The following is a 23,918-nucleotide window of genomic DNA, read 5'->3' as shown; positions in this document are numbered from 1 at the left end:
CTAGTTATTTAAACAAAGAAATCAATATGGCACATGTGTCTTTGTGTTTTCAGATAGCAGGCAGGCAAGACAAACCAAAAGAAAGACAATAACAGAGCTGAAGAAGAAGCTGCATGAAAAGGTCTTACAGTACAACACCCTACTGACCGATGATCCAGTTGATGTGGACTCCGCTTGTAGTCTGACAGAAGGCTACATCCTGCCTTGGGAGAGACCAGGAGAAGGTATAACTGGTATACACCAACTCCCTATTTTATTTTGAATGTCTATAATGATAAAAATAAACATTTTTATTGTAAAGGCAACACCTTCAGGTTGGAGAGGTCCGTCTTTGACCAGGTAATGCTGCTGAAGCGTTGGAGGAGGAGCAAATGATCCTGGTGAAGGAGATGTCTCAGCAGCTCCAGTCCCTCCTCAAGGAAGTGCAACAAGTGGAGTGGCTCAAAGGACAGACTTTGGAAAGCATCACAACTATCAATGGGTCATAATGACTGTGTTATGAATTGTGACTTGCAAACATTAGGTGTTTGTATTTAATGAATGAGTGAAATATATTCTAGATATAAAAATATAGTTCACTCATTTCTATTTATGAACACATTAGTTAACGTGCCCAAGCACTTTCATCTTGTGTGATGTATCACTATTTTGTTTTCCTAGGGATCTGGGGGACCTGACAGAGGATGCTGTTCGTGGATTCCATGGTGTCCTTAATCGGAGGTGGCATTCACTTAAGCATCGAGAGGAACAAGCAGCAAATGCACACAGAGGTGCAGCTGCTATTGATGGTGACTACAGATGCGAGCCACCAGAGGACTTTGAGGACATGGATGACCATGGGTTCAGTAGCCCGGAGTCTGATGAGGAGGACATGTAATGGACACTGCTAAACTAATGTCTGATGTAGATACACATATGAGCCATGACATTCTATCATTTGATTTCTGACACCTTTTCAGAGCAAGCAGGAACTATGTCTGCACGTTTAAATGATATTTGATGCAGTGCTTTCATTAATAAAGCACATTGATTTGTGTGATGTGTTTGTGTGTTTCTTGTCAGATTCATATGACTAAAATAACATAAAGGTACTTTTCTTATTGGTATTAAATCATTATTATTCAAATATTCAGTACCTTATACTTGCACAGAATGTACCTAATACATACATACAGTATATAGTACTTATAGATACAGGAAGTATATACAGTAATTACACATTATTCATTGACTTTACACTATTATTCTGGAGATGAAGCAGAGTGACACTGAAAAAGTGTTGTTGGAGGATGAACTAACTTTACCCCAAGAGACATGCAGCTCCCTGTTTCAGATGATGACCCTGACATGAAAATACCATCTCTGCCATTTTTGGGGGCACAGCCTAAACTGAGGCATCTACAGAAAGGTCTTGATGAGCTGAGTAAATGTACATGTGAACCAACACTCTCCTCCTATTCTAAGCCAAGTTAGAGAGCCCCAAACTCACCTTGACCTTTTGACCTCTGGAATCTAAATGGCCATAACTCTGGAACACAGGTGGTCAGCAACAGTGTTCTTGACAGCTCTTGAAGGATTCTATTACATATGTCAGAACCAGATATGTGGCTCTTTCTTTTCGGGTCAGAAAGTGCATAGATGCTTACTGCCTGCATCATTCCCTGCTGTCCTTTGCTGTTATAATTATTATTTATTAACTGATGATATATGGGATTAGAATCCTGCCATAATCTGAACCTGAAAAAGGTTTTGAAACCTTGAAATGCAATGTTTGAAAATTTAAAGCCAACATTTTTTTTGCATGTCTGAAAATAAGTTTTGAAACCTTGAATAATTTTTTGAAAGGCTGAAAAAAAGTTTAGAATCTCTGCAAATATAATTTTGTATTTGAATTTGTATTTTTCATAAGTGCAACATGCTTATTACAGAGTTTCATCATCACATCTGCAGAGATTCCAACAGCACTCCTGCACAAAACATCACATCCTCTCCCACTGACCAGGTATGTTCCCTGTCCCGAGCCAGCGTGAAGACATCTCTCAGCCAGATCAACGCACGCAAAGCTCCCGGTCCTGACAACATACCTGGCCGTGTGCTCAGAGACTGTGCTGAGGAGCTCGCTGAGGTGTTTACAGACATCTTCAACATCTCACTGAGCCAGGCTGTTGTCCCCACCTGCTTCAAAGCCACCACGATCATCCCTGTGCCGAAGAAGTCCACCCCGCCTGCTTCAATGACTACCGTCCAGTAGCACTCACACCCATCATCATGAAGTGCTTTGAACGGTTAGTCATGAAACACATCCAGACGGCCCTCCCTCCCTGGACCCCTTCCAGTTTGCATATCGGCCCAACCGGTCAACCAGTGATGCTGTTTCCACAGCACTCCACACAGCTCTCACCCACCTGGAAAATAAAGACTCATACGTTCCAATGCTGTTCATAGACTTCAGCTCAGCATTCAACACCATCATCCCACAGCAGCTCATCAACAAACTGGACCAGCTGGGGCTGAACTGTTAGAATAAACTGTAATTTTGAGACCAGATATTGTCCACTTCTTCTTAATCAAAGAACCAGGGAAGATGAACGAAAGGATCCAGAAGATTTTTATGTCCCTAACAGGATCAAATATTAAACATATTTTATTTGATGCCTTGTGTGGTTGAATCTTCAGTTTCACTTCAGTAGTATAATATATTTTACTTTTGGAGATGTTTGATAAAGTTTATGAACATGATGTGACAGAGAGAGAGAGAGAGAGAGAGAGAGAGACACTGCTGCGCTTTAGAGGACGAGCCACATGAGGGGGTTGTGCGCGGCGCACTGTGCAGCACGGTATTTACGTATACCGGGGTAAAATGTGGAGGGTTTTGGATACCGCCTAACCCTAACAAAGGGTTTTTGTCCCATAACACCATGTTCCACTGGTTTACCGTCTCTTTTTCAGGCACCAGTGAGTGCTACTCCACAGCTGTTCCTTAGTGCTGGCTTTATAAAAGGTGTCCACTCTATTTGTGACTCTACTGGACTCTTGGGTCTGGAAAAACGAATCCATGAGTCTTTGTATTTTGTAACCACTACCAAGCATCTTGGTGAAACTATATTTAAACCTATATTACTGGAACAGTAATACTGATAGCATCCCCCTGATGACTAAAACTTGTAGAGCTGAATATGCAGTCCTTCTATGGACAGGCGATGTGTGCATTACCACGAATCAGTGGAGCACACACAACATAACCCTTTGTCATATGGCATTATTTAATGTGAGCGGATGATAATGCTATTCTCATGTTAAGAACTTTCCCTCATCAATAAACATGCATCTAAACAGATTAAACAGTACTTTATATAATTCAATAAGCATCAGCCTAAAACAACAACAACAAAAAACTGTTCAGTCATTCTAAAAGAGCACACTAGTGCATCATCTGGTTTATAGGCTGTTGTACAAACAGCTGTAGAAACTGTAAAAAGAAAACTAGCTACACCCTCCAGGGACTATTTTGCTCCCTACAAGGACAAGCTGCTCTCTGAACTGTTAGTCTGCCAGTAAGCAAAAACCCAATGGCTGGCTGAGTGTGGTCATTATTTAGATGTCTTTTTAATGGCAGTGTGGCTGGTCTCTGTTTCTAACTCTAATTCCTCTCATGATGTTCACTCTCATGGCTAAAATCCTATGAGAAGTACTGCAAGAGCTGGGCTTTATGTTTTGTGCTTTTGCAGAGGGATCTCAGGGTTTGTAGTGAATTTAGCTTGTGTGTAATGTCACAGCCATAGAGTTGCTTTAGCAGATTCCGTACCACCACCAACCACTGTAGCACCAGGACAGAGACACACTGAAAAAGAATAGCCACAGCTGCCTACACATCTTCATTTTACCGTAACACAAGGCAGGAACCATGTAAGTGCAGAGTATCATTGATTTTTCCTTTGTATGATTTGCAGTAGTGTTGTCTGAATAAAGACTCACTGGAATGCTTCTGTCAGTGAGATTGTTATTTGAACTCTCCCACTGCAGAACAGAGAACAGAGGAAGAAAGCATTCTTTGCACAACAACAATTCGTTTTTGTGGTAAAGAGAGACCTCAGCAGGCAGAAACAAGAACTGCAGAAAGGTAGGCGAGGCTCACCACAACAGAAGAAGCCTCAAACTATAGACATATATATACTTACCAGGCGTGCCAAACTGGATGCAGTTCTCCAGAGTGCGTACAAAGCCAGCATCACTCAGCTTAATAATGTGCAGGCTGTTGGCCTTCTCCATGTTTTTTACCCACTTGTTGGCCTGTCCTTGGGGATCGATCATCAGAGGCCACCGTCTGGCATTACTATAAATAACACACACGTACACAAACACACACTCTGAGTGATCAAAAGGGTCTGCCTCGTCAGACTGAAAGATCTGTTAACCATGAGACATCAGAGCAGTTGGGGTGTATTAGGGGACAATAACTGAGATGTAGAGAGCAGCTCAAGGATGAACAGTCACAGACGGATGGCACCACGGGCCAAACAATCCCAATCTTCTGTTAATCAATCAGTGCAATCATATGCTTAGTGGAAAAAAATAACAGCAGCCAGCAGTGTCAATATATATATAAGCACCCAGAGTAAGGTGAGGCTTAGGTTTTAAAGCAGATTTGCTTGTTTGTTTTCTGTCCCAGTGTGCAGGTGTACAGCACCTTTAAAGAGCTGCTTAAGTGAAAGGCAGAGTTCCTGTTTCTGTTCTATAATTCTGAGACACTGGCTGCTCAGTACAAATATAGATAAGACACCTGCCGAATAGGACTTACGAGATTATGATGCCATTGTCTATGGAGAAGCTGTCAGATGGAAGGCCAGCAATGGTCCATTCACGGATCTTCACTGGATCACCCAGCGAGCTCATAAGAGACATGTTAGACGAGCAGGGAATCCCTCTGCTCTTACAAAGACTCATCCACTCCTTTGTCTGTTGCTGGGGAGGAACACATTACTGGTAGTGACTTTGTTGTGATGTAGTAGTGACTACAATGAAAAAGATATATGTAAACATAGTCCCAATGTGGAGTGTTAGTGTCCTTCTAAGTAACCTAGTTTCAAAGATGACCTTCTAAAAACTAGCCTTGTCTCTGAGCTGTGAATAGGAGTAAAGCACCTTGCAGAGTCAAAGTCATTAGGAAGTGACATTAGCCTTACAGTTGAAAAAATTCCCCTGTGCTACCTGCTCCACCAGCTGTTTGTACCTGTCTGTAGCTGGAGGTGAAGGCTCCCAGGTAAGCCACGATGCCTGCTGAGATGAGGATGTCACCGGTCAGGTTATCATAGAGCTGTCCGAGATTCAAGGCCATCTCACTCCAGCGCGTTTTCTCTCCACCCAAGCCTCCAACCAGCTGCTCAGCTCGCTCCAGCTTTTTACTGCACAAATCCACCTGTAGGACGTCATCCAGAGAGGAAGCAGAAACAATTTATGTTCACCGGAGCTTGTGACTATTAAATATGTATTTATTCTATACAAGCTATTCAAATTCAGCCTTTTCTCCTAATAGACCAAGATATGATTACAAACCTGATTCTCCAAGTCAGCCTTTTTGTTTTTATTAGCATCCAAAGTTTCCTGAAGCTTGGCCAGTTTATCTTGGACTTCTTTTAGGGCAGCCTGCTTTTTCTGCAAGCTTTCCATGGCCACACTAAGCTCACCCTCAGCCTGTGCTAGCTTCTCTTTCTTAGGAGCTACCTCCTTGGCCACTCTGAAGAACACAGGCAATACAAAGGTGAACATTTTAAACCAATGTACACAATAGAAAATCTAGAACAATGAACTCATTTGCATTTTATCAGCAGAAATTAGTAAGGACACCAAAAAATTCTGCAAGTTAAGATTGTGCAGAACAATACTGATATAACCGTAATGATTCCCATCTTGGATCTGTCGTGTTAGATGAATCACTGGGGACATAGCTCATGCATGGTACACACCAGGAAAATGATTTTTCCTTTGATACTTACTAAGCTTCATGTTCATTTTAATATTCATTCTCATAACTAAAAACACGGGAGGAGAAGAGCATTACTTACACGTCATACTTGTCCATCGCACACACCCACTTACACATGCCCTCAGCTGCAGTAGATGCAGTTTTAATCTTCTCTGGTACTAAATCCGAGTTGGTAATGTACTTGTTACGGATAATGGTCATAAGATGTGGTGGGATGTTGTCCTTGTCATACTCATGGAGGCTTTGGAGAAACCTTAAGTCTCCCAAAAGCTTTTTAGCTGGGCCCCAATAGTCCTCCACCTTTTTACCGGAGCCTGAGGGATCTGGTAGACGCTCAGGCTTGATGCCTTTGAGAATGCAAATTGCCTCCATGACCAGCTTGACAGCTGTGGGTGGGCTTTTCATAGACTTCACCACTGTGATATCCTGTAAAGAGTAGAAGCCCTATTCACTGCTCTATTCTAGGATATACAGCTTTTGAGTATGATGACAAGAAAGAGGACCCATCTCTGACTTTACCTGAGTTGTGAGTGTATTCAGCGCAGCGAGGGCTGACTCCAGGATAGGCATTGCTTTAGCCAGGTCAGCATCACATTCATCTTTGATGGCCTTGGCAGCCATGGCTTGTTCATTTGCCACAGACTCGTCCACTTTCACAACCTTTTCTGTCTCTGCCACCTCTACAGATTCATGTTCAATCACCACCATCATCTCGTCTACCTTTTTGCTGGCCACAAGCAGCTGTGGCTGTAGAGCCTCCAGCTCGACCTGCATGGTGGCCACTTGGTCTGCTGCTGACTCCAGCTTTTCAAGACCCACCTCATAGCGACGTTTAAGATTCATCACCTCACTTGGAAAAAGAATGAATTTAAGTATGTAGCATTAAACATAATCACAAATCACCATGGACACAAAAATGACATATCGATCTTACGTTCTTTTTGTCTTCAGCAGGGCTTTGAAGGTGGAAATGAGCTCCAGGTACGAGGTTGGAGTGACATAGTTGTGGCGCAGCAGCTCATTTAAAAAGCGGAGTGAGAGCTCAATGGTTGAGGTGTGGAAACTCTTGCACATGTTAATGCAGCCGTCTCGAGTCTCATCTGTCATCTCAACATCCTCCAGGAAGCGGCAGGCCACCGCCTGCAGAGCATCTTCAGGCCAGGTCTAAAAAAAAAGCCATTGTGTTACCAGACCTCGAACACTGTTTACTCTTTCCTGGGAAATGTCATGAATTACTAATGAATGCATGCCGAACTACAGTACATGTTGTTGCTGTTGAGTGGTAAACAAGAAGATTAACTGTTTGCCAAACAGCATACCAGATCTCATGCAATACACACATATACTCACCTGGAACCAGTTTATGGTGCAGCAGTTAATGAGAGCAGGAAAACGTCTCAAGCGGTCCCTGAAAGCATCACCAATGGGACTCATGGCCAACACCACGTGCAGCTGTGTGCGACAGCGCTCCAAAAACATGTTGAACAGGGACAGGGGGCTGCCATCGGTTTGTTTGTCACGATCACGCTGCCGGTCCAGTACACGCATTTGCTCACAGATTTGCTGCTTCTCGTCAACTGCAAACAGGTTAGGCACCTAGAAACCAGATTACACCATACACCTGTCAATGTCCATTTGTCTACCCATACATCTAGACTAGCATCCATACTTCTAACATGCTTTGTACGTGTTTATGACATGCTCATCCATTCATGCACACATATTAAGAAATTCTTTGATCAAAAACGCCTTTAAGTATGTGAACCCCTTAGCAGTTTGGATGTTTCTGCTGTTTTACCATGATTTTGTCATTTTATCATCACCAGTTTTTATGTATGAAATCTCAGATCTATATTTTATATATTTTGTACCGTATTTTCACCGGAGTATACGTCACACCAGCCAAAAAATGCGTAATGAAGAAGAAAAAACCATAGATAAGTCGCACCAGACTATTAGTTGCACCAGCGGGCCAGTGTAAATCACTATGTTTGCAACCTTGCCTCTTGAATTGTCATTGTCTTGTTACATAATCCATGTTCATCCCAGCTTCAACTGTCTGACTGATGCCAGGAGGTTCTGGTCAAGAATTTGTTGATATACTTGGGAATTTATGGTTACTTGAATAATATGGAGTGTCCAGGTCCAGAAGCAGAAAAGCAGCCCCAGACCTTCACAGTTCCACCACCATGCTTCACCATTGGGAGGAGGATTTTATTTCTTCATTTGCAGTGTTGGCTTTTCTCCAAACATGGCGGTTTTGTTTGTGACCAAATAACTCCTATTTTGGACAGAAGGCCTCTGGCTAAGTTGAAACGGGCAACTTTTTTTTTTTAGAGCAGAGGCTTCCTTCTAGCAACCCTGCAACAAATGTCATGGGTGTTCAATTTTCGAGTGATCGTAGTCGCATGTACATTGGTCCCAGACACTGCCAGAGAGGTCTGCAACTCTGTAGAGGTGATGTGTGGGATGGCCTTTACCTTTTTAGTGGCTCTGGGTTATAGTTTTAATGGGTGCCCACTTCTTGGCAGTGTTGCTGTCATGGTGAAGGCCCTCCATTTGTAAATTATTTGTCTTACAGTCGATGGATGGAGCTGGAATCTTTTGAGATATAGATATAGGTCTTATATCCCTCCCTAGACTGATAGGCTATCACTACCCTCTTCTTCATGTCCTCGGTTATCCCCTGTTCGCATTGTTGATGTGTATGGGACCATGTTGGCTTGGATGGTTTCCGCTCTCTATTGAATAGTACAGGCCAATACCTTTCCCAATGATGCCTCATTTCATTGGTCGACTTAAATGATTAATAAAACACTCATGTGTTTCACCTTAGTCTGTTACCTGCTTGACTTAATGCAGTTAGGGGTTCACATACTTTTGCACATACACTAATTCCAGGTTTCATGTAGTTTATGGGTTCCACTAAACAAGTACGTGCAACTGATAAAACATGTATCTGAGACTTCAGACATAAAAACTGGTGATGATAAAATGAGAAAATCATCCTCACGGGGTTCACATACTTTCAAGCAGCGGTGTATTTCCTTTCCATCCACTTTACCTCACCGGGTTAGGGTTAGGGTCATGGAAGTCACAAAACATGAGGCTGCGCAGATCGTCCTCAGTGACCTTTCCATCACTGTCCTGGTCCAGATGCTGGAAGAGCTGGTGGAAGTTTTCCTTCATGTGATCCTGAAACACTACCTGCAAATGACTTACAAGCCAGGACCGATCGTTGTCATAGACCAGTCGATCATAGTACACTCTCAGGACCTGAGAATTATTAAACATAAAAGTTTTACTTATTTATTTAGCTCTCTATACTGTATGTGTACTGTAAAAATATTACCTCATGGACCCATAATCGTTTAATGACAGATGGCTCAGCCGCAGTCTCTGGCCGGGACAGGCAGATGCCCTGGATCACCCGTGAGACATCACGCAGATTGAACAAGTAATGGGACTTTGTAGGAGTTGGTAGCAGGTTCTTGGTGGCTTCCTCGTACACTGACACAGTGCTTTTGACAATTTGAGAAGTCAGGGCTGCAAATTGCTTTGGAAAGGAAAACCTGTGAATGAAATGATGGATTTAAGATTAGTTTGTATTACATAATCATACAGTAGGCACCGTAATTTGATTTGATTTTGACACTAACATCAAAAACATCTGAAGTAACTCTTAAAATTAGGTGATGTATCTGTGTAATTGTTTAGGTGGATTTGAAACCTGCTTTAGGATATGTGGTCTCTGCCGTAAACAATGTAGCAGTGCAGGGAAAAGAGGATTCCAAGTATTGAAACACAAATGAATTATATATAGTAACTGGAATGTATTATTTTCTACCTCCACAGCATTGTAGATTCTAAAAAACAACTGGCAGCACCTGTTGTATTACACAGTACATTAGTAGACTATATGTAGTAGTTTGGGTATGAACATTCTAAGTAAAACACACAGAGCATGCTAGATAATACACTATAGTTACCTTATGGTAAAATGCCAATCTATGATCCTGGAGAAGATTGTATACATAGTCTTCTCATCAAAGTCATTAATGGTGATCATGTTGAAGTGCCGCAGGAAGCGAGGTGTGACTGCGTTTCGCCCCCCACCTAGAACACAAGCAGGACAAAATCTAGAGAACAATTCTGAAAGCTGTATTTTACCATGTATGTCCGGTCCAGGTGAAGGTCATTTCATACTGTATTTTAACATTCAGTATTCTGAAGGGAAATTGGCTTTGCACATGTGGAATAAAGTCTCTGCTCTTTAAAGCATATTTAGGCATCAATTTAAGAAATGGAAATGAACCAAGAGAAAAAGAAACACAATTTAAAAAAATGTTTGCCAGTAATTTTTGTCAAGTGTGTGGGTTTGATCAGACAATAGCAGAGACGCACAACACTTAAAACACTGAAAAACTGTCAGCTCAGGCACCAGCAGCAAATACTGTTGCACTGCCACCAGCCGAGAGCGGCAGCCACCCCTTTCTGTTTCATCTGTCGCTGCCAGCAGCCTCAGTGGACACGGCTGCTTTCATGTTTACACTGGTAGCTGCAGTGGAGGCGGATGTAATAAACACGTTCTATTTGTAAGAACCTCAAGGCACCGAGGAGGTTCACATAATAGTAGGGAGAGGTTGGAGACACTAACTCCAGAGCACTTTAGCAGAAGGTAAGTAACAGGAAGAGAGTACTGTACTCATCCTCCAAACAGAGATCAAGAGCTTTGAAACAACATAATTGATGTAACAATAATATTTCCACTAAAGAACCTTGAGGTTTCCACAGCTGCTACTCACCAGGTGGTCCCATAGCACACATGATCTGGATATCCACCAGGTTATTCATGGAGCAGTCCTTCATGTCATACCAGTTCCAGTGATCCAGCCACTGACGCAGCAGCTCCACCGGCGGCTGGGCACCATAAACCTCCATGGCTGGCATGTTCACATCATCCACAAACACAACCTGATAAGATGTAACATTATGTACTGATCAAAACAATGCACCTTTGTACTGTATTTCAACATGTATGCTTCACACACTGTTCAACTGCCAAAACAGAATGACTGCATGCTGTTCAAATATAAAGCATGAAGTGATGAAGGAGCTGTACCATTTTCTTCCCCAGTGGTGGGCCGAACACTCCTTTGCGGCGCTTATCTAGCTTGGACAGGATAATGTTTTGGGTCTGGGCGGCTGTAGTCTGGGCTGAGAAGTTGATAAATAATGGGCTGTATACATCCTTCTGCAGCTGATTCAACAGGAAGTCCTGGGCAAGAGATATTTGATATAAGCACTGTTTACAGTATTCAATCAACATGAACATCTATGCATTTACAATGAAATGGTCACACTGTATGAAAAAAACTATTCAGAAATTCATATTCAAAAATACGCAGACAAGCAGGAGGCGGAGAACAAGTAGAGCTCCTCAGTGAGATGATCTCACCCCAGAGTCTCAAGTTCGAGCACATGGTTGAACTAATGAAGCAAAGGGAAGAAGGGGAGGATTAGTCCTTGATATAAAGAGTCAGAGCTCTGCTGAGAGATGCTCTGTATTCGTCTCACACCCGGTGTCTGTTGCTGTGCTTCGTCGGAATGATTTGTGTGGTCAGAGCATTCTCTCTATCCTGGGACATCATAGAGAGGAATGCTCACATGGACAGTGCTTTTTCAACAATTACTTCTGCTGACAAAGACATCTTCATAGTACAAAAAGCCATGTCGGTCCACAAATCTTATTCCTACTGAAATAAAGTACATATAAGCTAATTAATTGTACCTCTGAATGCTGTATCAACATTCAGGGTTAGAAAGCTAGTGAAGCTGACTGTGTGATAGAGAGACACATGTAACAGATGCCCTAGGGGCATTTGGTGTTAAATACTAGACATTAGTATACATTAATAAGAAAGTCTGATGCTGGGGGAACCTGCTGAAGGTGAGGGATTCCAGGCCCATTTCTGGAAGATGATTTTCAGGGTGAATCTGAATCTGGTTATGGCAGGCCAGGCTGCCAAGTTTTATAACACAGCTATACTTCTAGCATAATTACGTATCTGACAGTTCCTGGGAAAGACTTTCTTAACATCAACATATCAAAACAAAACATTGGTGACTCACATTAATGTAGACACTCTTGCCAGTGCCAGTGGGGCCAATGACAACAGTAGGCTTCTGGTGAGTGACGAGGAGCTCCATCAGTGCCATGTATCGCACGGTGTTCTCAGTGGGAACAATGATCTCATTAAACTGCATGTCCTTGGATATGGGGGGAGCAGCCTTTAGCTTATCTGTCCAAAGCTCCCACCTGCCTGGGCCCTGCCGAAGAAAATGGAAGATATATATTTGTGATGTAAAAGACTGGGATATCAAGTTTTGCTTTGGTCTAAACTTTAGTCAAGGACATTTGATGACATAGAGCATACGCACTTATCTGTCTGTATTGTAGACATTAAGTAGAATATAGGTATGTGCACATTGACGTCTTAAATTCTGTGGTACCTTTTACTTTAATAAATATTAAATAAATACTGTACATTGGAATCTTCTTACCCCCAACAATCAATCACTGTGGGAAGAACTACTGCACTTTGTGTCTGTTGTCAGTTATACTACAGTATAACCACATGTAGTTTTTTTGTAGTTCATCAAGAAGTAACTCAACTTGTGCTCAGTTGCACAAGCAGCAAAAGCAGCAAAGACTTACCTCTTTAATAAAGCAATACTGGTGGACCGTTCCCTCAGTGGGCAGAGGAATCAGCTGTTTGGGTGGAGCCTCAACAGTGGCCAGAATGTTGTAGAGGGTCACGGTGTCCTGGCTTAAGGGGCCTTCCAGTATCTCTCTTACCAGCATGTCAAACTTGACCCGGCCCATGTCATCACAGCTGGCGCCCACTGACCACACCAGGCTGAACACGAAGATGCCCTTTGTAAAAGGAAAGGACAACTTTTATAATATTTCAGAGTAACAACTCTGCTGTATGGTATCTACCTTTAATAAGGTTGATCGACTTTCATGTGATCAAATCATCACATGAATTTAAGGACATCGTTTCATTCTTTTGTCAGAACCTACAGGGCCCATAAAACCCTTAGATCATAACACACCAAACAAATGGAGAGGATAGTTCTTGGAATGTACATTATTAGTCAGCAACAGAATAGGTAACAAGCCACACTGTAGCAAAAGTATATAACAAATCATGTTCACACGCACTTTAGGATTTTCAGCTGGAAATGTCAGGGCACAGAGAGACTTGGAAACAGTGATTTTAATGTACACCAACCATGTAAATGAAGGCGTGTACAGATTATTTCAAGAGACAAAGAATCCACAGAGAAGAGAAAAAAACGCAGCAGGGATACCGTAGGAATTGGAAATAAGGCCAAAATATCAGCCTCATGATAGCTGCTGCTGTTACAAACACTTTGATAATGAGAAACACAGGAGTGAGGGCTGAAAGGCATTGATCAGTGCAGGTTGCCACAGGGGGATAATAGCAGTGCCATAAAAGACAGGATTCAGAGGCACAAAATCAATTGGAAGCCATGCAGGGGGGCAGCAGCATCAGCTCATCTGCTGAAACCTCTTTTGTTATGTGTGGGCCTTTAAAGGTCGGGTAGGAGATTTCCTTCTGATGCACTTTTTGTTAAATTAGTGTAACTTCTCTTTACAATCCGATAGCAACCGATTAGTTCGGCAGCTTTGCTTTAAAATGAACATCAGCCAATCCACGCCCCTGCACGGAGGATTGGCTGGTTGTCACTCTCTTGCTGCTCTGCGTACATCAGAGAGGTACGTGCATGATGGCTGAAGTCACAGACTGGTTGGGAGGCGTGGCTTCGGGGTGAGCTCGAGAGAAAGGGGCGTGTGTTTACTTTCCAAATCTGGCCGACTCTCAGTTTTCAAAATCTCCTACCCTACCTTAAAGGAAGCAGACCTGATGAAAAGTAACCCTAAAGTTGAAAATAAATGTGCTTTGTTTTAGTTTATTATATCTGTATATCTTGGGGGCGGAGGGATTAAATGACACCACACTTAGTATTACAACTGTCTAATTTCAATCTTTTTTACGATTCACATTCAATTTAATTTTTAGTTTCACAGCTATAACTCACTAAAACTGGTGTCAAGTGTCCTACTACTGTAGGTCTCCTCCACTTATCAGTGTGTGACAGGCAGGATTATCTCACCGTTTGACTTTTAGCTTGAATAATTAGACTGTTCTCAACTCAACTCAACTCAACTTTATTTATAGAGCACTTTAAAATCAACCAAGTTGGCCAAAGTGCTGTCCACAAATACAAAAGCATATAAAACACATTAAGATAAAAAGAACAATAAAAACATAGTAAAAACATAAAACAGTAAAAGTCAACATCTCAGACTGAGTTAAAAGCCAAAGAGAAAAGGTATGTTTTCAAAGAGGATTTAAAAGCTACAAGAGAGTCAGCCTGCCTAATGTGCAGGGGCAGATTGTTCCATAGTTTGGGGGCAGTGACTGCGAAAGCACGATCCCCTCTAGATTTCCTCTTTGTTTGTGGGACTATTAAAAGAGACTGATCTGCCGACCTAAGAGAGCGTGAGGGAGTGTATGGCTGAAGCAGGTCAGACAGATACTGTGGGGCGAGGCCATTAAGACATTTAAAAACAAATAAAAGAATTTTAAAATCAATCCTAAAATGCACTGGGAGCCAATGAATGGAAGCTAAAACCGGAGTGATGTGCTCAAATTTTTTGGTACCTGTTAAAAGACGGGCTGCAGCGTTTTGAATTAATTGCAGACGAGACAGCAGCGTCTGGCTGAGCCCAACATAAAGTGCATTACAGTAGTCAAGTCTACATGAGATAAAAGCATGGATTAAAATCTCAAAGTGATGTCTTGATAAAAATGGCTTGACTTTGGCTAGTTGTCGTAAATGATAAAAACTGGACTTGACAACTGATTTGATCTGCACATCAAATTTCAGACCACTGTCCATTTTTTTTTTTTTTTTTTTTTTTTACCCCTAGATTTGTGGCTGTTTGTGTCACATGTTGACTCAGAGGACCCAGATCCACATGAATTCTGGAAGCATCACAAGGGCCGAACAACATGACTTCAGTTTTTTCGTCATTCAGGCTGAGAAAGTTTAATGACATCCATGCCTTAATCTCTGCAATACACTCTAAAAGTTTCTCTAAACAAGAAGCCTCTCCCTGTTTTACCTACTTGTCCCTGCTACCTACTTGTCTGCTCCAACATTGAATTGCCTGCATCAAGTTTTGAAGTTGCATGATAAAATGCGTTCTTTGTGGTGATATCATGTCTATTCCCTTTTGTATTTGATGTGAATATCACACAGCTGTTCCTTTAAATTCAAAACTTTGAGCCCCATGTGTTTGAATGAACAGACATATTCTACTCTGTCTGTTAAATCAGGCCTCGTAGGCATCACAGTTACAGAAGTGAGGACAGTGACCAAATTGTTTATCAAGCGATACGCTTAACCCTTTCACAATCTGATCTTGTTAACAGTAATCGTGCACAAACCTCCAACCAGGAGCAGATGTCTTGCTCTTTCATATTCTTCAGCTTTGCCTAATGGTGAAACTCATCCATCATGCAGTCCATCAGGTTCATCAGGGACCTTACTAGATTGGTGTCAGAGGTTGGAGACAGTTCCTGAAATCAATCAAAAAGAGACAACTCAGATCAAGGTAAGCTGTATGTGTGTGTAACTGAAGGGTAAAACTAAAACCAGAGAGGTCTAACATTAGATATGAACCCATCAAGATTCAAAATACTTATTTAGGTACATTATTAAATAGCAACCAGCTGTAAAATCTGAACTGGGTTAGGAAGGTTCAATCAGCTCAGCACCTTGGCGGCTTTTCGTATGAACTCCAGGCATGGTGGCAGGATGCGGTCAAAGAGGGCGATGATGAGGTCTTTGTGAGTGGCATTGACTGTAGTTGGCAGAGTATTGAGCCAGGACAGCATTAGAGGCCGCCAGCCAAGCATATGGGGCTCCATGTAGATCATACCGCAGCGAGACACCTGCAACAAAGCACATATATCACAACTGAGAACATACAACTTGTACCCTGTATGAGCAAAGGAATATTCACATTATTAAAAACTATTGGATGAAGTGCTAGGACCTAGAGGCGGACATGCAGAGTATATTGTAATGATTATCTGATGACAATGCTGCAGCCGTTATTGCAATCCTGTAGTACGATTAGCTTCAAGAAGAAGTACAGGCAAACTATGAGCAGAGATAAGTAAGAGAGACACAGAAAGTTGAAACAGAGAAAAGAATTTAGGAAAGTACAAAATAATATAAATCAATCTTTATAGACAGAAAGAGAAGAGAGATCAACAAGCACTATGCACAAAGTGAGAAGGGTTCATTGTGATCACAACAATTTCAATGCCTCTGCATTCGGCATGATGAAAGCGACAGATGCCAGGCTATAAAGAATCAAAAATAGAAGTGTCTGTATTAAGAAAGTACAGCGAGGGATGTGCAAAGGTGTTCTCCTAAGGCAGCTAGGTACTGCAAGCAAAACGCTTTATTCCTGCCTCACAACAAAGAGCCATAGGGAAGGAAAAGACACGAATGGAAAGGTCTTTTGTTTTGGCAACTGACAATTCATTAGACAGCTTAGCCAGTTGTGCCAGTTGATTAGGAAGAATACCAACACTGTTAAATAAAAGTGCCTCTCACCGTGGCTGGTGATGCCACCTCCAGGTCCATCGGCTCAAAGATGAGGCTCATTTGGGGTGACATCTGAATGATCTCGCCGCTCATCAGACACAGCTTCTTGTTGTCATCAAGCACCGTGTTCATGTTCTCGATCCACACAGCGTCCACGGGGCCATCAAAGATGAGCCATTTTCTGTCAGGACTCTAAGAGACAAGAAACATGGCAGCACATAGCTTGAAGCAGCAACTGCAAAACAACTGACAAAAACCCTGATTTATTAATACTGATCACACCATGGGAAGCTAAATTCTGAGTGATTATACAGCTGATAGGTTCATAAGAAGTGCTCAAAGGTAAACATGGTCTCCACCTCTGAGAGGATTTCCAGCAGCTCCTCATTTGAGAGGAAGAAGAACCGTGGGAAATAGAGACGTTTCATCTCCAGGTAGTTGTTAAGACCTTTGAGGATCATTTCCAGCAACTCGTTTGACTTTTTTAGCCTTTCCCGCATGTTGTCAATGGCTATTACTGCCAATACGCTAAAAATCGCACAGTGTAGAGAGGCCATAACAGTCACCTGTGTCTCCAACTTAGACTACTTTTAAAAAATAAGAGCTTCTCTTTTTCAATTCTTAAATTCAGATTGCTGATTCTCCTTCACATCAGCGTTCAGAGCAATGCTTCAGCTGCAGCTATCAAACTTGCATTTTCTTCAGGAAATGCTTTTCTAGTTTCTATTTGATGGTGCAGTCAGGCTGGGCTTCCTGGAGGACACTGCCTGAAATTGATGTGTCTCATTTCAGCCAATTACCCTTTGGAAACTCTTTGACGATGCTGGTGCTACACTCACTGTCTATTCTCGTTCTGTTGTTTTTGCCTTGCTCCCTATCCTTTCCAGCTGATTCACTCTTCTATCTGTCCTTCTTCCTTATTCTGCTTTTTGCATGTACTGTGTCTGCCTGAGACCGTCCTGTATTTCACACTCACCCACTGCTATGTTTATGTGTGTATCAGCCCACCTGGCCATGTTGATGCAGCCGCATGCTTCAGAGCTGTGCACTGAATTTGATATGATTATAGTAGACGACCCTATATACTGTGGAGCATTCTGCTTGATAAATCATGTCAGGCCTTTTTTTGGCTTAACATTGTACACATGGTCTATATACTTGTGGTCCTGTAATATTGATATTCTAATTATTAAATTCCCCGCTGGAGAATCAAAGTACTGAAGAAGCTCATGTCCTTTCACAGAGAGTTCACTAAATGGATGTGCTCTGTTACTCAACTCTAAATGAAGTGAAAAATGAACGAACTAACCAGAGAAACTTGTTTCATGGTTTCTCTCCATGTTTTATCAACAGCTGCAAAGCGACGTCCCTCCTCAGCCATCTGTTTCATGATGTCTGGGGAGCTGAATATAGGCTCCAGGTAAAGCCAGGTGGACTGCACCTTTAGCCATTCATCCAGGATTTTACCCTCCCATTCCCTAGAGTGTAGAGAAATATGATGATCAATTCTGTGTGCTTATATTATGTTACAGCTTAATTTCAACTAGTTTACAGCCTAGAGTTACAAACAGGAGCAAGTGGTTGGGATTGGTCATTGTAAAGGATATTGACTATACCCTCACTGTGGTAACAACCTCTCTACCCCACAAAGCTCTATAATTGCATCATAAAGTCTTCATGCAACATTACATTCATTATAATCAAAGTCTTCTTCCTCTGGCATTTGATCTATTTTATCATGATACAGTACAAAAGCTACAGGGAATCCATGATGAAACTATGCCTGCCAATCAATGCTCCAACAATCTCACCAATGATTTTCATTTGGCTAACTCAGTGTAGTAATGAGTTTCTTGACTACACTTATGAAACTGACTCAGTATTTAAGCAGAGCAGAGGTATCCGGTACATGAGAACTATGTAAGTTGTTTCTTAATTCTACACATCTACACTCACTCACCTCTCACTTCTCTGCTGAGGACAACTGGCAATCAATATAATTTACAAATAATTTAGATTTATGCAATTAGCACATTGACATCTTTTTACCTTCCATCCGATTATGAAAAGGTTCAAGCACCTCTGAGGTCTGCTAGCTTTGTTGTGGGTGTTGTAATTTACATACTCAGATTATTACAGAAACAGGTTAATGCTGATTGGTCTGAACCACTGTTTCAGCCATGGGTGCATAGCTTATGGCTTGAAACGATGGATTCTCACGTAATAAAATCTGTCACCCAAGATAAATATGTCTGTACTTGATAGCCAATGGACTGCTATTCAACACAGTCAATCTAAAGCAACTGCTCCGCTCTCTTACTGTATATCCTCCTCAAAGGGCTTAATGAATGGTGAACCCCTCATGGTTTGTGTCTTAACAATGTGATCATCCAGAAGCATCTGGACCTCATCCACAGATGACAGGATGGAGGTGCCCGTCTCTCTGTAGGCCAAGAGGCTGAACTCCATGCCGTTCCACTCTGTGGCCATTTTCTCCATGGCCTTCTCCAGGGAGTACTCCTTGCTGGCTGCCTCACTGATGCCGTTGAAGCTGTCCAGGTGCTGTTCCAGGCGCATGGACAGGAAGTAAGACACACAGGCCTGGTCTTCAGATGGCTGCAGGGAGATGCCAGCCAAGTCTGACATGGCATTCCAATGGCGTTCACGCAGGCCTGGGTTGCAGAGTACCTATGCAATGATACAAAAGACTTGTAGTTTAAGCAATTCTGACTTCTGTTAGTAATAAATGTTGTTCATTTTCTGACCTGCACCATAGGAATGTGCTCCTTGAAATCATCCACCTTAGCCTTTATGGTGGTCACTATGTTCATCACAAGGGGCATGTCACTGAAGCCCTTTTCCAGCTTATATAGAGTGCGCCCATAGTTGCCAACATCAGCTTCTACCTACATGGGTTACCTACCACAACAAAACAATGATTATGAACTTATGAACTTACTCTTAACATTACTGCAATATTATTATATATTATCCTTGTCTTCTTACCCACTCAGGGTACAATTTGGTTTCCACACGAGGTACCATGCTGACAGACCTCAGCATGAGCTCATAGACATTAAGGAAGGCCTCCTCGTATATTTTGAAGTCAGGTTTAAACTTGACCTCCCTGTCCTCAAGGACCAAAAGGAGAACAAAGCCTGGGTGCTCACTTGCATGGACTGAGCGCTAAGATGGTGGAGAGCAAAACAAAACAAAAACAAGTGCAGCACAGGACTTTATGAAATGATCTTTTCAGCTCAGCTCATTGCATTGCTAAACTGTTATAATATTGAAGCTTACCGGATCTTGGGAAATCAGACATGTGTAGTCCTGCATTGAGTCTATTGCAAGGCTCTGCAGTTGGGAAGTCATAAGAGTTGCTGCACAGTTGAAGAAAGATAGTAGGTTCGCCGGATTGCTTTGGGAAGGCACTAGTAAATACTAGAAGTAAATGTTTTGTACATCGAGAAGCCAGCTGCAAATAAAACCATATTTCAGAGCATATTAGACAGATGTCAGAACACACCCATAAACTGACCATTGCTCTCTCCTCTTTAACATGAAGCAGAGCTATCTCAGCTCTGTGTTATTGCTGAAAAAACTGTTAGGGTTTGAGTTCAGTTTGACGGGCAGGCAACAAAAGGCTAAGATACCACCAAATAAACAAAAGGCAAGGAGTAGAGCTGGACAGGTGGTAAAGAGCTTAACTGAAGAAAGATAGTTTGCAATGTCTGAAAACAGACGTGTTGTATTAGTGTCTCCTGACCTTCTTTCAAAACAAGTCCTTGGTGCTGCTAAGAACCCAATGCGTTGTTTGCCTTCTGCAAAGGTTTATTAAACAAAAGGCAAGCTGAAACAAATCCCCAAAAATCCAAAAGGCAAAAACTGAACTAACACTAACCAACCAACCATGAACAGAGAAAGTGACACTGTAATGCAGGATCAAACAGCAGCACAACACACGACAAACTGACAACGAGGAGACAAGACACAGGCGAAAACAGTCAGTGCAAGGCAACAAGGAAAGAAACACAAGGGGACGTAAAACACACACAGACACAAAAGGAAAACCAGCATTCAAAATCAAACAGGAAGCAGAGGGCACAGGAGGAATAAAGCCATGACTAATTAAAAATCAAAAACAGAAACAGTCCTTTTTAAATAAACTCAAACAAAGGAAGCAGACAAAATAAAACAGTGATCATGACAAGAACATTAAGTCCCAATTCCCATAATGCAGCAGCTTTTAATGCAAGTGACCGTTTTTAAAAGATAGAAACGTTTCAAACCTAAACCAACGCACTAGGTCAACAGCATGAAATGTTAACATAAGTCATGCTGCATATATGTCTGTCTTTAATCACATGTGGAGGAGAACAGTTCAGTTTGTTCCTGTTTTATTATCCTGAGATTCAATTTAAGAAGCTATTTTTAAATAGCAACCATTTCCAAATTCATACAATATCTCATATAAACACATAGCTATTAACTTTGAGACCGAGGCAAGCTCTGCTGCTGTGATGTCATGATGTCAACTTACTTTTTCAGGAGGACACCTCTAGCATGGTCAACCTGCCGGTTGACTATCTGCTGAAACACAGAGAGCTCAATGGACTCCTCTCTGCAGCGGAACTCCTCTACATCTACCAGACGGAGAGTTCTGCAAGTAGGAAGCAGAGGGTCAAAATCAATGGGGATATATAGGTCTACACCACAGTAATGTTAAAAATGTGAGAATAGCACAGGAGTATCACAATGCACTGAGTAACTGTGAATACAGCTTATAATCAAGATAAGATAAGATCAAACTCCTACATTTATAAGAACCAAATCACATAAAATGAAGTAAATAAAAATGTGTTAGAGCATACTCACTTGTAAGAGACATCCCAAATGTGCATCACCTGCAACATGGTAGGGTTGATAGAATACAGCTTGTTATGCATCCTCTTTCGTGCACGGACAAACCATTGGTTCCATGGTTTTGGCAGTATTTCCACCCTAAAATGAAAGCATAACAAAGCTAATGCACAACAGTCAATTAATGATTCGAACGTTTTCCCATTGCAGCTTATTACGAGTTTGCTTGTACCAAGACAACAAGTTATCCATGTATGGCTCAGTCATTAGAGGCATTGGAAGCAGTGTTTACTATGTATGTGTCCTCTGATCACATCCCCCTGACTTACTCAAGTCTGTGAGGGGGCAGATCTTTTGCTTCCTCCTCGTCACTTTCCTTTAAACCTTCAAATGAATCCTTCACTGCAATCATAAACACAGGAAGCACAAACTGATTCATGTAGGATGCATGTTTGCATCTATTTAAGACTCGTGCTTTTGAGGGTAAGTGAATAAATACAGATTATTGTCTTGATGCTGGTCAAATAGTCATCCTTAATCTCATCCACCAGCAGCTCCATTGTTGTCCTGAAGCTCTGCAGGTGGCAGGGAATCCTTCCTCTAATGGTTTCCAGCCATGTGTCCTGCAGGGGAGCCACATTTACGAGGTCCATCCCTCTTTGGATGTAGAAGTTCAGCCTCTGTTGGAATAGCATTTTGCATCATTGTTAGTGGCAGTATACATTTTATAAGACTGACCTCCTTTGCACACTGTGCCTGCTCTACACAGGCACATCGTCTTGTTTAGCGCTCAATTTAAACCCAGGTCATTACTACAAAACTAATGTACACCAGAGTTACTTTGTTGAATGTAAAAAGGTGAAGACATCTGTACACAACTGCAACCACTGAGACCAACACAACACAACAGTCAATAGGCTGCTATATCGGTGCTTAATCTCCATTAATTATGGGCAAAGGCACAGAGGGCTTATGATATAGATACACAGGAACTGATCAGCCTGATGGCCTAAGATATATAGGCTCCTGCATATAGAAACTCTTTCAGCATCGACTTGGTGATAATGTGTTTTTACCATGTTATCTGTGTCGTCTTCCTCCTTCTGCTGGCTGAAATGATAGAAGAACAGAAAAGGTGCAATGACTGTCAGTGTGAAATGAAAATAATTAGTAACTCTATCCTCAGTCGGACATGAAATGAACCCTCGACAGACTCTGAACCGGTTACTTGCCGGATTGTCCTCAGCTGTTCTTGGATATCCATATGCCTTTTATGAAGCTGTGCCTGAGGCTTTCTGTACATGCTGGAACCCCCACGGATCCATGCCGCCCTTCTTCTCTGGGCTTTCTCAAAACTTCTACTGGGTCCACTGTCTTCCATCAACACATCTTCTGGAGGACATGATGGCAAACAGATGCACCATCACACTCACAGCAGTATCAAATGATATGAATTGATTATCAGTCAAAATGTGAATAACATGTGTGAGTACTACACCCACGTGTGGAAGCTGCTTCAGCTCCCCGTGGTTCTTTTCCCCGTGGATGTTGTACTCCACCGCTCTGGTTTACAGGCGCTGGCTGTCCTGTCATACTCACTGCAAAACAACATTGAGTTTATTATGTAACTTTAATGTTTATTCTTTCAAAACAAATTCCAATGAAAACAAATACATAAAACTGTCAGCTGACAGCCTATTATTAGCCTATTATTATTATTATTATTATTAGATAGCCTAGTATTTTTTATATGAAGACAAAATCCACTTCTGTTTTGGCTCAGCTCGCCGTTTATTGACAGTATGGAGGGGCGGGATCAACCTAGCATGGCACAGGCGAATCCATCAGTAGACTGGAAGACAGGGAAGGCACGATTCACACTGTCCCTGTGGATGCACTCAAACGGCGGCTGAGACACAGGGCCAGGGTTTCAGTTAGTGTGCACACAGATAACATAATTATTACCAGCTGCATTAAATACATTTCCCAATTCAATATCAATGTAACATCCATCAATGTACATCAATAAATATAATGTCAAAATAGACCACATACAACATTAATCAATATACATTAACAAACTGTCAGTGTGCATCAGTGTATATTGATATGGTGTTAAAGTGGCAGCAAGCTCTGCGTGTAGTGTGGAGGATGTGGCGCTGGCTGTAGGAGAACTAATCGGGCATACGGCTGTTAAATCTGCTGCACAAATGAACAAAGCTGTGGTTTTGTTTGTCGATAAGATCGAGCATGTTCAAACACTTGTGGAGACGGGAATCACTGTGAATGGGTTGTTTGAATCAGTGTTGCCTCTGATACAACCAGCAACCAAAGTCACGCTGTCCAATGTCCCTCCTTT

The 23,918-nt window shown here is 41.9% G+C and overlaps 1 pseudogene; it reads right to left on the bottom strand.

Moving 5' to 3' along the window:
* Positions 1-4,000: 4,000 nt before the first annotated feature.
* On the bottom strand, positions 4,001-23,080 carry LOC114430892 (dynein heavy chain 7, axonemal-like; annotated as a pseudogene).
* Positions 23,081-23,918: the final 838 nt, after the last annotated feature.

This window comes from Parambassis ranga, unplaced genomic scaffold (assembly GCF_900634625.1).
Source record: "Parambassis ranga unplaced genomic scaffold, fParRan2.1 scaffold_31_arrow_ctg1, whole genome shotgun sequence".
Lineage (NCBI taxonomy): Eukaryota > Metazoa > Chordata > Actinopteri > Ambassidae > Parambassis > Parambassis ranga.
The sequence above is the reverse complement of the archived record's forward strand: the minus strand, read 5'-3'. Positions and strand labels throughout refer to the sequence as shown.